Raw genomic sequence first — 10,830 nt, 5'->3', positions numbered from 1 at the left:
TGACAGTGAGTAGCAGCTTTTTTTCTTGCACGGGGTCTTCACCACACCCACCTCTTAGCACTGTACTTTTTTGTGTGTTTTTCTGCTTCTAACCACAGCGTTCTCTTGTGCCTGACTGTTGCCACTCGTTGCACGTCAGCACTTGGTTGTCGCTGCCTTTAGTGTTTCCCTGTACCTGGTTCTGTTCACCTTTAGTGTTATTGTTTAGTATGACTTATAGCTCAGTGTTGCATTGTGGCACAGTACTTTCTTCATGGCCTTACTAGCAGGTTTCTGGCTAGCCATGAGTTAGCGTCAGTGAGGCTTTCATAATCTTCCAAAGTTTCACACTGAATGGAGTGACATTTTGACTCCACATTCGGCAAACAGCAATCTTCACCAAGACTGAGACATGTGTGGCCTGGCAAACTCTCAAACTCTCTGGAAGAGCACTGTTGATCTTCAGGTTACAGTCGCCAGTTTGTAGTATCCTCCCCAGCCTGGGTACTCATAATGAATATGACACAAATGGAGCTTAGTTGTGCACCTCTTTATTGCCTTCTGTTTAACTGTGAACCCAGCATTCTAAACATTAACTCTATTCACCAAACCCAAACATTTATGTCACAGTTCCACTAATTCACAAGACTCTACATGCAGCTGACTAGAAAATTTAATAATATTAAGAGATTATTAAAGTGCAGATAAAGAAGCAAAATGTACACAATACATATTTAAACGTTCTGTAAAGGTGAAGGAATTTTAAATTGAAGGCTAAAAAATATTTTTGTATCTTCAGATTAATTTGTGGGAGCAGTGCAAGTAAATCAAACAGAATATAGTAGGGACAATCAGTGGCTTTAGTTGTATTTAGAAACACTCCAACCATTGCATTATAATTAAAATGTTGTGTGACAAATGATTATTTTTGTATTTTTTGTGTGTTGTTTTGCAGTTCAAATAATCAAAACTGCTTTGACTGGAGTCCATGGCTGCCAGTGATAATTTAGGGAGGGGTCCCAGATTCCTATAATGATACAGTGTGGGTGCCAGAGTATCAGTAATGATTAAGCGGCGGTCCTCAGAAGTCAAAAGGTTAAGAACCACTGGATTGGATGGCACTCATTCATTTTACAGATAAGACATCAAGCAAATTTAAGACACCACCTGGTGGCAATGAGAAGTTACTCCTAATTAACTGAAAAATATTATGTTAAGTGCATGCAGAATGAATGCTCCAACAGGAAACTTCTATTTTGATTGAAAATCTAGAAACTCTGTTCCTACGTGTTCTTTTAGAATCACTGAGATGGAAATACCTGAAGGAATGAACAGGTGCTCTCAGAACAGTGCCAACATATTGTTTTGAGAGCCCCCCTGTCTGTTAACATAATTCATGCAAAGATAGCACGCCTTCTGAGAACTGGATTTGATGATATTGTTCCATGGCATCCTGTGATCTATCCCTGGGGTGAGTTTTAAAGGTTGCTTTGAACAATCTGCAAATTACCAAACAGGATCTATGGTAATTATATAACCTTCAGTACCCCAACAGCACCAAGCCATCAGAATAGAATTTTTCTGAAGGATCTAGACATCCCACCACTAACCCTGCCATCAAACGGTGAGTAGTAATGTGTAAAAAGTTATTTGTGAAATACTACTATGTGGATTTTGGAGGATTATATATTTATTGGCTTTTTGGCAGAATGTGTTCAATGCTGCTCAGTTCTCAGCACATTTAAGACATTTTTTAAATACAAGAAGTATAACCCAAATAGAAAATGTCTCAGGTTTTGTTAACACTTTTAACAATACTCAGATTTAAAATGAAGTATACAAAAAGTGATGGATAATGCTTGAATAAATCTCAGCCCCTGGTAATTACTCAGCCCTATCCTAGTCCATAGTTATTTTGCCCACCCTTTGCCAGGTCCTCCCTGAAATGCAACACAAGCAACCTAGTTAGTACCAGTAATCAATAGTCGCTGAGGTTAATTCAAGCATTTAATCACTTATTTGTGTTCTTTAGTTTGTCAATCTAAGTGGGACGGGTATACTCAGACGTGGGTCCTGTGCACACTGTGTCACTGGAACCAAGCTATACATGGATGATGATCTCTAATCAGGACAAAACCGGTCCTGGGCTGCTTCTGTTCCATTTCGGGAAGGACCGCCCTGGCAGTTCAGGCTTGACTGTTCCACTGGAGCAGGGTCAATACTGATTTGCATATTACCAAGTCCAAACTGAGGTAGCATGGTGTGCAGAATAATGATAGATTGGCATGTTGCCCAACGTAATTACCGACAAATGAATTCAAGCATTTCATCCATCATTTAAAATGAGGCAGTTTAATTTCTCTTTATTTTTTTAAATACAATTGCCTTTAACTAACACACCATTGGGTGCACACACTTTTTTGCTCTATTTCCCATGTTTGCTCCCATGGGCATACAGTACATGTAATTATTATTCAGTGTACGCTTTTATTAACACTCTCATGATTAAATGCATCAGTCCAAAGAACTTAGGGCCTGATTTAGATCTTGGCGGGCGGTTTACGCCGCCACAAAGGTGACGGATATCCCATCTGCCAAAATATAAATCCCATTGTATCCTATAGAATTTATATTTTGGCTGATGGGATATCCGTCACTGTTGTGATGGAGTAACCTATCCCCCGGGATCTAAATCAGGCCCATAGACGTGTTCTAGATGGTTGCACTGTGTCTGACTCAAAAAATCCCTTAAATATGACTGTAAGAACCTATAGTTATTATGTTTCCAGGGATACAAATACACAATGCTTAACTTATGTAACCCTTCACTAACTGTCACTTGGAGAAGCTAGAAATTTCCCGTTAAACTTGTGAAGTATCTTATTTTTGTGATTCCCACAAATTTAGGTTCAACGTTCCACGTTATCCAAATGCAGGAGACAAATGCAGGAGCATTTGTTAAAAGACTCATCTATTTACAAATGTAGTTGCATGCTTCAGAAAGTCCTTTTCTCCATAAAGGAATACATTTTAACTACCATAGGACTGTATGGCATAAGATGGGCATCGCCAAGCATTAATTTATAAAGAAGGACAGTATGCTACAAAGTGAGCACTTGAAGTGCTAATGTACGACACAGTCTCCCCAACAGTTTGAGGTTGTCTGATGTCTTAACTAGCTGAAGAGCTGTAACAGAGCTATTTTACCAATTTGGACAGTGGTAAGTTTACAAAAACCTACATTACACATGTGGAGAAGTGTGGCTCAGGGGTTAGAGGCAGCAGACCCGGAAGCTGAGATCGGTCCTGGACCAGGGTTCAATGGTCTTGGGCTAAAAATTCCACGGACTCGATAATTCTCGCCCCGGTGCCTACCCGACTCACGGGTTCACACTCTGCGACTCTGGGCAATAGCTTGCTTAATCTCCACAACGGCCCCTCGCGGCGGGATGCCTGACTTTCACCTTGTGGATACCCTGCTATCTCATAGGGGAATACCAGGAAGGGTTCCCTAAGCAAGCGCCGGGAAACCCACTGCGGGTAGCTGTGCGCTATATAAGCTCAACTACATTTACATTTACATTTACATAGCCACTACAGCAAATACGTTAAAACAAATATGCACATACATTCTAATCACACACGACCACTTCTAGAATCCTGCTTTCATAATACAGTGGTAAAAGGTGCTTACACCAAGAAGTGCCTTTCCTTACCACAAAGAAAGTCAAATTGTGGAAGTGAAGCCTTTTTTTGCAACACAGGCACAAAAGTAATATTTAAGAAATGTTTCTGCCACAGTTTTGGGAAGACTGGTATCTTTAATAGCTGGAGACCTGATACAGTGCTATTTTAGCAGCTCAGACGGTGGAAAATGGTTGATTATCACTGGAACTTTAAGAAATGTCCTACTTGTGGCTGGAAGTGTTGCATATTGTTGAGATCTCTAAAGTGGTTACAGACCACATAGAACCAAGTCATATATTATATATAAATAATAACAATACTAGTGATAGTAATACCAATTCCTATCGTTCTAATACTAGTAATCCTAATACTACTACTAATTATAATTCTACTACTAACAATAGTAACAACAATAATGAGAACTTTGAAAAACTACATGTTATAATAGGAGTAGAACTCAAGGTAATCCATGACGGGTACTAAAGTCCCTGACCTTTTATAGATGCTTCAGTGATACTAAAAAGGATTGTGAATTATGCAGCAAGGAAAGAAAATAACTATTGGGAAATATTTTAAGAGGGTGTTAACTTGTTTATGAAATATTATGATTTATACTCTAGAGGGATTTGAGAGGTATCTTTCTTTGAATTAGTATAGATACATTTCATTTCAGACACGTGCATAGTTAGTCCAAGAGCACACATAGGGCCCTATTCACATGCAAAGACAGAAAAGTAGGGACAGAGAGTCAGGTGTCTGCTTGAGTGTATTTTTCAGAGCTTTATCTATTTATAAATATTCACAGAAGTAGTACTTGAAAGTTGAGCTATGTGCATGTTTCTAGGTGTATACCGGGAAGGTCAATTCAATGCTACCCCCATGTAGAATTCTCCATTGAAGTGAAGTATGCAAAGAGGGAATGCAGCCCTGTGGGCAAACTCACACTTTTTGTCATCTACAGGGTAAACGCTCCCCCATGGAGAATGCTTTTCCCTTTCACTTTCACTTCCACTAAATGCCCGGGTAATTTCTGCTCCTCACCTTCCTGGAAGGGGAATCGTGTCAGCCTTATGCTGGAGTAAATCTTTGAGTATTTCCAAGTTTGAAAGGAGTTCGATTGGAGTTTGAGAATTAGCACTAATATAAATATTTATGTGCATCTCACACTTTCGAGGTAAACTGAATTCTCACAGATGAAATGGAGGTAAAATGTGCAGCTTAGTGGAAAATGTGTCCTTTTTAAAGTGTCCATAATTCTTGACCTAATATTGCATTGGTGGGTGACAGCAAACAGTTCTATAAATACTTTGCTCATGCAGTAAAAGAAATGCAAGCCAGAAATAAGTTGTAAAAGTTCCTGAAAGCCTCTTACAACAAACGACATTGTGGTCCCTAATACATAATGGCCTATGCCTAGAACGTGGCATCAAAACAGAAGTATTGCAGGACTGTCACATGAACTTTGCACTTTGGTGTTAAAAAAGCATCTTTGCAGCTGCTGTAACACTGATTGCTGCTGGGGATACTGTGGGGATTCACTCACTGAATGGAGTTTCCTGTTTTACATGATGGCAAGCTTCATGCAAAACATGCATTTTCTCAGGCCCAAACCTCACCATGTGACATGTATCCAGAAAAGAGAAAATGACTTTGGGTTGGGCATAATGTGTCTCCGTACCAGTGGCTTTAGAATGGGGCTGTGAGGTGACATTTAGGATTTCACCTCCTGCCACTGTGCCCTAAGGATACTGTTGCTCTGATTTTTGAAGCTCTGTTCACAAACCAGAAGGTTCAAATTGCAAGCAGGGCTGTGTTTTGCAATGCTGCTGATATGGTAATCAGGAGCACTAAAGTGTATATGGGTAGAAGTTTGCAAAACCTTAAGCTTTGTGGAAACTAAATGGGCAAGAGGAATTTTGTGTCCTCTGTGAATGGCTGCAGATGCAAAACTGTTGTCTTACGAGGGGCAGCATACCTATGTCCCTACCTTCACATTCTCTGTCTGGAAACACATTTTTTTGTTTGAAAATTTGCCTTTGCTCCTTCAAGGAACAGGAGCTGCTTTCAACAAAACAATTACTTCAGACAGGAAAGGCATCTGGGGCCTATGTGGCCCTCAAAGAGGAAGGAGATGCCTCCTTGACAATATTTGCAATTCAGAAAGAGTTGCACAATTCGTTTTATCAGTTGCAAACACTGGCCCTTGAATAAGCAGGCTTAGAGCCTCCAGCACAGATTTAGATTGTAATACCCATAGGTGTTCCATCTTGATCTGCCCGGCAATATACCAGTTACTCAAGGGGCAAGAAGGACCTCACCAGTTTGAATGCAATCAAGGAATACACCGACTCTTGCTTGATTCTCCAGACACAATACACAGCCGGAATTCATGGAAGAGCTCCATCACACTGTCAGGGTGTGGCATTGGCACCACAATTTCCAATGGGCATTCTCAGGAGCCCACATGCTCACTTAAGTAGTGTGCTTATACGGCCACAACTAGGATGTGTTTTATGTCTTAAGGTGCGCAGTTAGGAGGAGGCACCTTGGGGAGGTCTATGGGATTGCTAGTTATTCCAGTTCTAAGAATGGTGAAACCATGCACATTAATGGCCCAACAGAAGAAACATAAACAAATGTAACTTGATGTCGCTGTTGTGCAAACTCTGTTCGAGTCTGACAGCGGAGAGGAACGAGACGCCGAAAACGAGGAGGAAGACGCCGGCTGCAGCCCCTGGCTCCCGGCACGGAAAAGCGGCGCCGAAAAGCGGGAAGAAGTCTGCACCTGAACTGAAAGGCAAGCAGAACAAGAAGGGCTGAACTTAGAGCCCACCCCGCCTCGAGGTTTTTCCCAGGACGCTAAAAGCATCTCGGCCGCTAGCGGAAGGTGCCACGAGTGGAGTATTGGGAGCGGCCGGTCCTGGGAGCAGCTGGAGCCGAGTGAACTTCCCGGATTTGGCAGTAGCCGCAGCAACCGCGAAAACCCCAGGACTCGGCTGCAATTGTGCCTGGTATCTCTACAAACGCTCGCAAGAAAAGTGAGCGGTGACTTGGGACTGGTTGGACCAGCGCGAGTCCTCTGCGAGCTGAGGGCAGAGGTTGACGCGAGAGGTGCCCTGGGGCTCCCCCCCCCGGACACAGTGGGACCCACGGGAGGCAGAGGTTTGGCCTGGGATTGGCCAGCTGGGACTGTTGCCTGAAAGGGTACCTGGGACGTGCAGAACATACTAACTGACCCAGGTACGTGGCTATTCGTCAAAGCTGTTCCAGTAGGATAGCAATTTCTGCTCTCTATGAAGTTGATAAAGAACACTGCTAATTAACTGCACGGAGCATATAACCATCCAACTGACCATTTCATTTTTAATGATATAACTATTTTAAGTGGACCACAGCTATTATCAACCACCTACTAAATAAACTTTCACTGGGAAATAGACCATAATCTATTTTGGATTTACACGCAGTGGTGATCAAGTGAACTACGACTACAAACTAACCTCAAACCTGCTTAAAAATTACAGCCACGGGAAAAACAGGGATAGGGGACGCGAACTGAGCGCCAGTTTTGGTGTTGCATGAGCGGCGCACCGGTCACCTGGCACTTGGGAGCTTTACCCCTCCGGTAGGGTAGCCTGGAACCGGGCAATAACCCCTTTCTCAATATAGGACCAACATAAGGGGACAGTAAGTAATAGCACTCCGACTACACCGTGGGTTAATACCCCTAGAGAAAGTCCCTTCATTATAAACAGGACAATTAAAAATTACAACCAAAATAATTCCGAGTGACCTCTTAAACTGTTATGGCATATAAAAAACTAAGGTCAAGAACCATCTTTATGAAAAGGATGGGAACGGAAGAGGCAACTCGGAGGAGCACTAACAAGACAACAAGAGCAGGAAAGCTTATAGTAACTCCAGAGATCAAAAAGTACTTTGAAAACCTAAAGTCAGACGAACAGGGGCAATTAACAAAAGACCAGACAATCAAGGAAAAGAAAGGATGTAAAGAGGAAGAAGAGGAAGGTCTACATCTAACCAACACTCAAATACAAAGAACACCTGAGGCTCCTCAAAAAAGTATTCCACTTGCCTTGGAGGATTCTATCACTAACCACGATGCCCCAGGTTTAACATTAGAATCACTCAAAACGCAACGATCTCAAGAGTACAATATCACTTGCCCTGATATCATTATCAAAGACCTAATATTTCATAAGAGATCCCAAAAGGAGACTGAGAAAATACAGAATAGCACTCCGCAAAAACCTTCTGACATAGAGGGATACCTGGAGAAATCCCCAGATCTGTCTCTTCAAAAATACAGGCTTCTCTAATAATTATACCCCAGTCTCTAAATCTATGTTTACTCTGCCAAAGATACTGGAGTCGGTCCTCATTCACCTAGGGAATATATTGGAAAATTCCGATCAAACCCTTGATACTCAACTAGGAATATTAAAATTTCTAGTAGAGGAAAAAAAGAAGAAAGAGCAAATGAATTCAACAAAAATAGTAGGAGTCTGCGAAAAATGTAAAGTGCAAAACTCTGATACTTCAAAAGCTGATTCAGCAGAAACGCCTCACCCTATAAAAAAAGAAATCGCAACTCAAACCGGAAGAAAACCTCTCTTGAAATCTCAGGAAAACAAACAGATTTATTCCCTTGGAAGCGTCTTTAAGGAAAAAACCACATCTACGTTATATCATCAGCCCAAAGCGTACTACCCAATTTTTACAATAAGCAAAACAAAATCTACGGTGAATAGCCCTGACACATCTCAATGCAAACTCACTACTGAGATCGAGCTACTAAGCAATGACACACAGGGCCAAGATAGCAACAAAGGCAAAAGAAAACAAAAGAGGACCAAGCTGAAAAGGAGAAAGGCGTTAAGAAGAATAGAGAAAAAGAAAGCACGTAAAATAATAATCCAGAATGATCCCTTGTTACCAACTGGATCTTCGGATAATGAGGAAAGAGCAGATCTCCTCCAGACCATGAAAATAAAGGGGCAGAACACATCGGTATTAACGCAAACTGATAATGTTAACCATCGGAGTAAACTAAACCCAAAGGCAAACATTTTTTCTGTAGGAGGTCAAGGATCTTCAAGTCTGGCTCTAAAAGAAAGCCCAATACGATCGGTCTCTATTCAGGAAAAGCATCTAGAGGCAGAGATAACCAGGTCTAATTCTCTGGAAATTACGGAATTATTTCCGGTAGACGACGCACCACTCAACCGCGGCCGAATTATTAGCCTGTTACAAAAGATTCAACCTCTACAATCGCTAGCACGAAACGAAATAAAATTAGTTACGTTCCCGGAGAAATCCAAAACAACGACAGCAATTGTAGAATTTTGGTCTCCAGTAATACCAGGAATTATATTGAAGGAGAGCGAAACACTCCATAAATATGGATATGATCTGACCCCCGTAGTACAGCACGACGATCACAAAAAACCCAAAATAGAAGAATCTCTTAAAACACAGTGGTCGAAGCAAATCTCCAACGTCAGGACCAATCCTCCAGATCTAACTTCAAAAAATATACTCGTCTCCATAAAGAACGGGGAAAGAAAAGTCTGGAGGAAAAATACCCTAGGCGAGGAAACAACAAAGGAGGAATATTCATGGAACTGGTTCTCGGAGACCCTGAACTGCAATAATCTAAACAAAGACAAAAAGTCCCCTGTTTAGCACAGGCTTGTCGATCGCCTCCTGGAACATAGCGGGTAAAACTAAACAAAAAATGGATGAAATAGTAAAAGATTGCCCAACCGTAGTGGCCCTCCAAGAAACATGGTCCACACAAAACTTTAATCAAGAGAAATACTTTGTATATGATACCACTGCAGAGAAGGTTCAACAGGGACATGCGAAAGGAGGGATAGCGATTTTACTAAATGAAGATTTCAAATGGGCCCAAGAAATAATACCAACTAATTCAAATAACCATCAATGCATTAAGGTAAAATTCAGGACAAATCCTCTAGAAACTTTAAAAGATCTTCTAATTTATAATATCTATATTCCCCCTCGAGCAAAAATGGACACACTCGCTATTGAAACCCTAAAAGATATTGAACAAACAATAGAAAGTCAAGGGTATCCATCGTTTTTAATATTGGGTGACCTAAACGGGAAAATCTCCAATGAGTTATTACAAAAATGGGCAGACTGGCACAAAGAGGAGGCCTTGGGAATCTCCCCACCACTTTTTCTGAAAGAAAACAAGGCGGATAAAAGAGGAAAAATTCTAGTTGCATCACTCCCTATACTTCATGGAGTAATATTGAATGGCAATGTAGAAGGCGACATTCCCGCCTCAAATACCAGGCAGGGTAATAGTAGCCCATTTCTACTGGACTACATGATCTGTAGCTACGATCTATACGGCTCAGTCTTACATCTTAATATAAACTTTGTTCATGGTAGTGATCATGCTATTCTACTAGCAAAAACAGAGTGGACAACCCTATCCAAACTCTCCAGCCGAATGATGTATAACCACAGCTCAGTACTGGTGAATCCTAACCAAAGACGTATTTATTGGAATTCGGCTACATTCAATAAAATAATCAACATAATAGATTCAATGCAACTTCTACAAGTATCTCATTCTGCAAATCCGATAATAAATTTTGAACTGATCATCAAAAAGTTAACACAAAAATTGCAGGAAAAACTAAACCAATCAAGAACAATAAAGAATCTAAATAAAAGGCCAAAGTTAGCTACTAACACAAAACATTTGAATAAACTGATCAGAGAACAGTTTGTAGAAAAATTCTCCATCTAAACAGGTTGAAATCAATAAACTAAAAAAACAACGCAGGAGAGAAAAGGAAAAAAACAAGAGAATAGCACAAGATCAAAATTGGATAGATCTGCAGATCGCAGCAAAGCAAAATAACCAACGAGCCTACTGGAATATAATTGCCAAAGAAACGGGTATGAAAAAAATCTTACAAGCTATCCCGGTCCCTCCAAAGGAATGGGATCGCTACCTCACCAATTTATACAAATTAAACACCAATTCGGAAATGATCCACAATCTTGCCATGAACGAAGAAACAAATCCTTTAAATAGTGGAGTAACGAGTCCTCTCTCAATTGAGATACACATTAGAAAGGCACGCACAACAGGAGCATCAG

General features: G+C 40.9%; 1 protein-coding gene across 1 annotated transcript in view; it reads left to right on the top strand.

Moving 5' to 3' along the window:
* The first annotated feature begins 1,533 nt into the window (after nucleotides 1–1,533).
* LOC144761977 (cysteine-rich venom protein-like) overlaps nucleotides 1,534–10,830 on the top strand; it is a 128,662-nt gene continuing 119,365 nt past the window's right edge. Inside the window, exon 1 of the mRNA XM_078647146.1 lies at nucleotides 1,534–1,603. The gene's annotated coding sequence lies outside the window, so the exon portion shown is untranslated. The remainder of the gene's footprint in view (nucleotides 1,604–10,830) is intronic.

This window comes from Lissotriton helveticus, chromosome 6, assembly GCF_964261635.1.
Source record: "Lissotriton helveticus chromosome 6, aLisHel1.1, whole genome shotgun sequence".
NCBI classification, from domain to species: Eukaryota; Metazoa; Chordata; class Amphibia; order Caudata; family Salamandridae; genus Lissotriton; species Lissotriton helveticus.
Note: the sequence above shows the minus strand (reverse complement) of the source record. Positions and strands in the feature narration are given on the sequence as shown.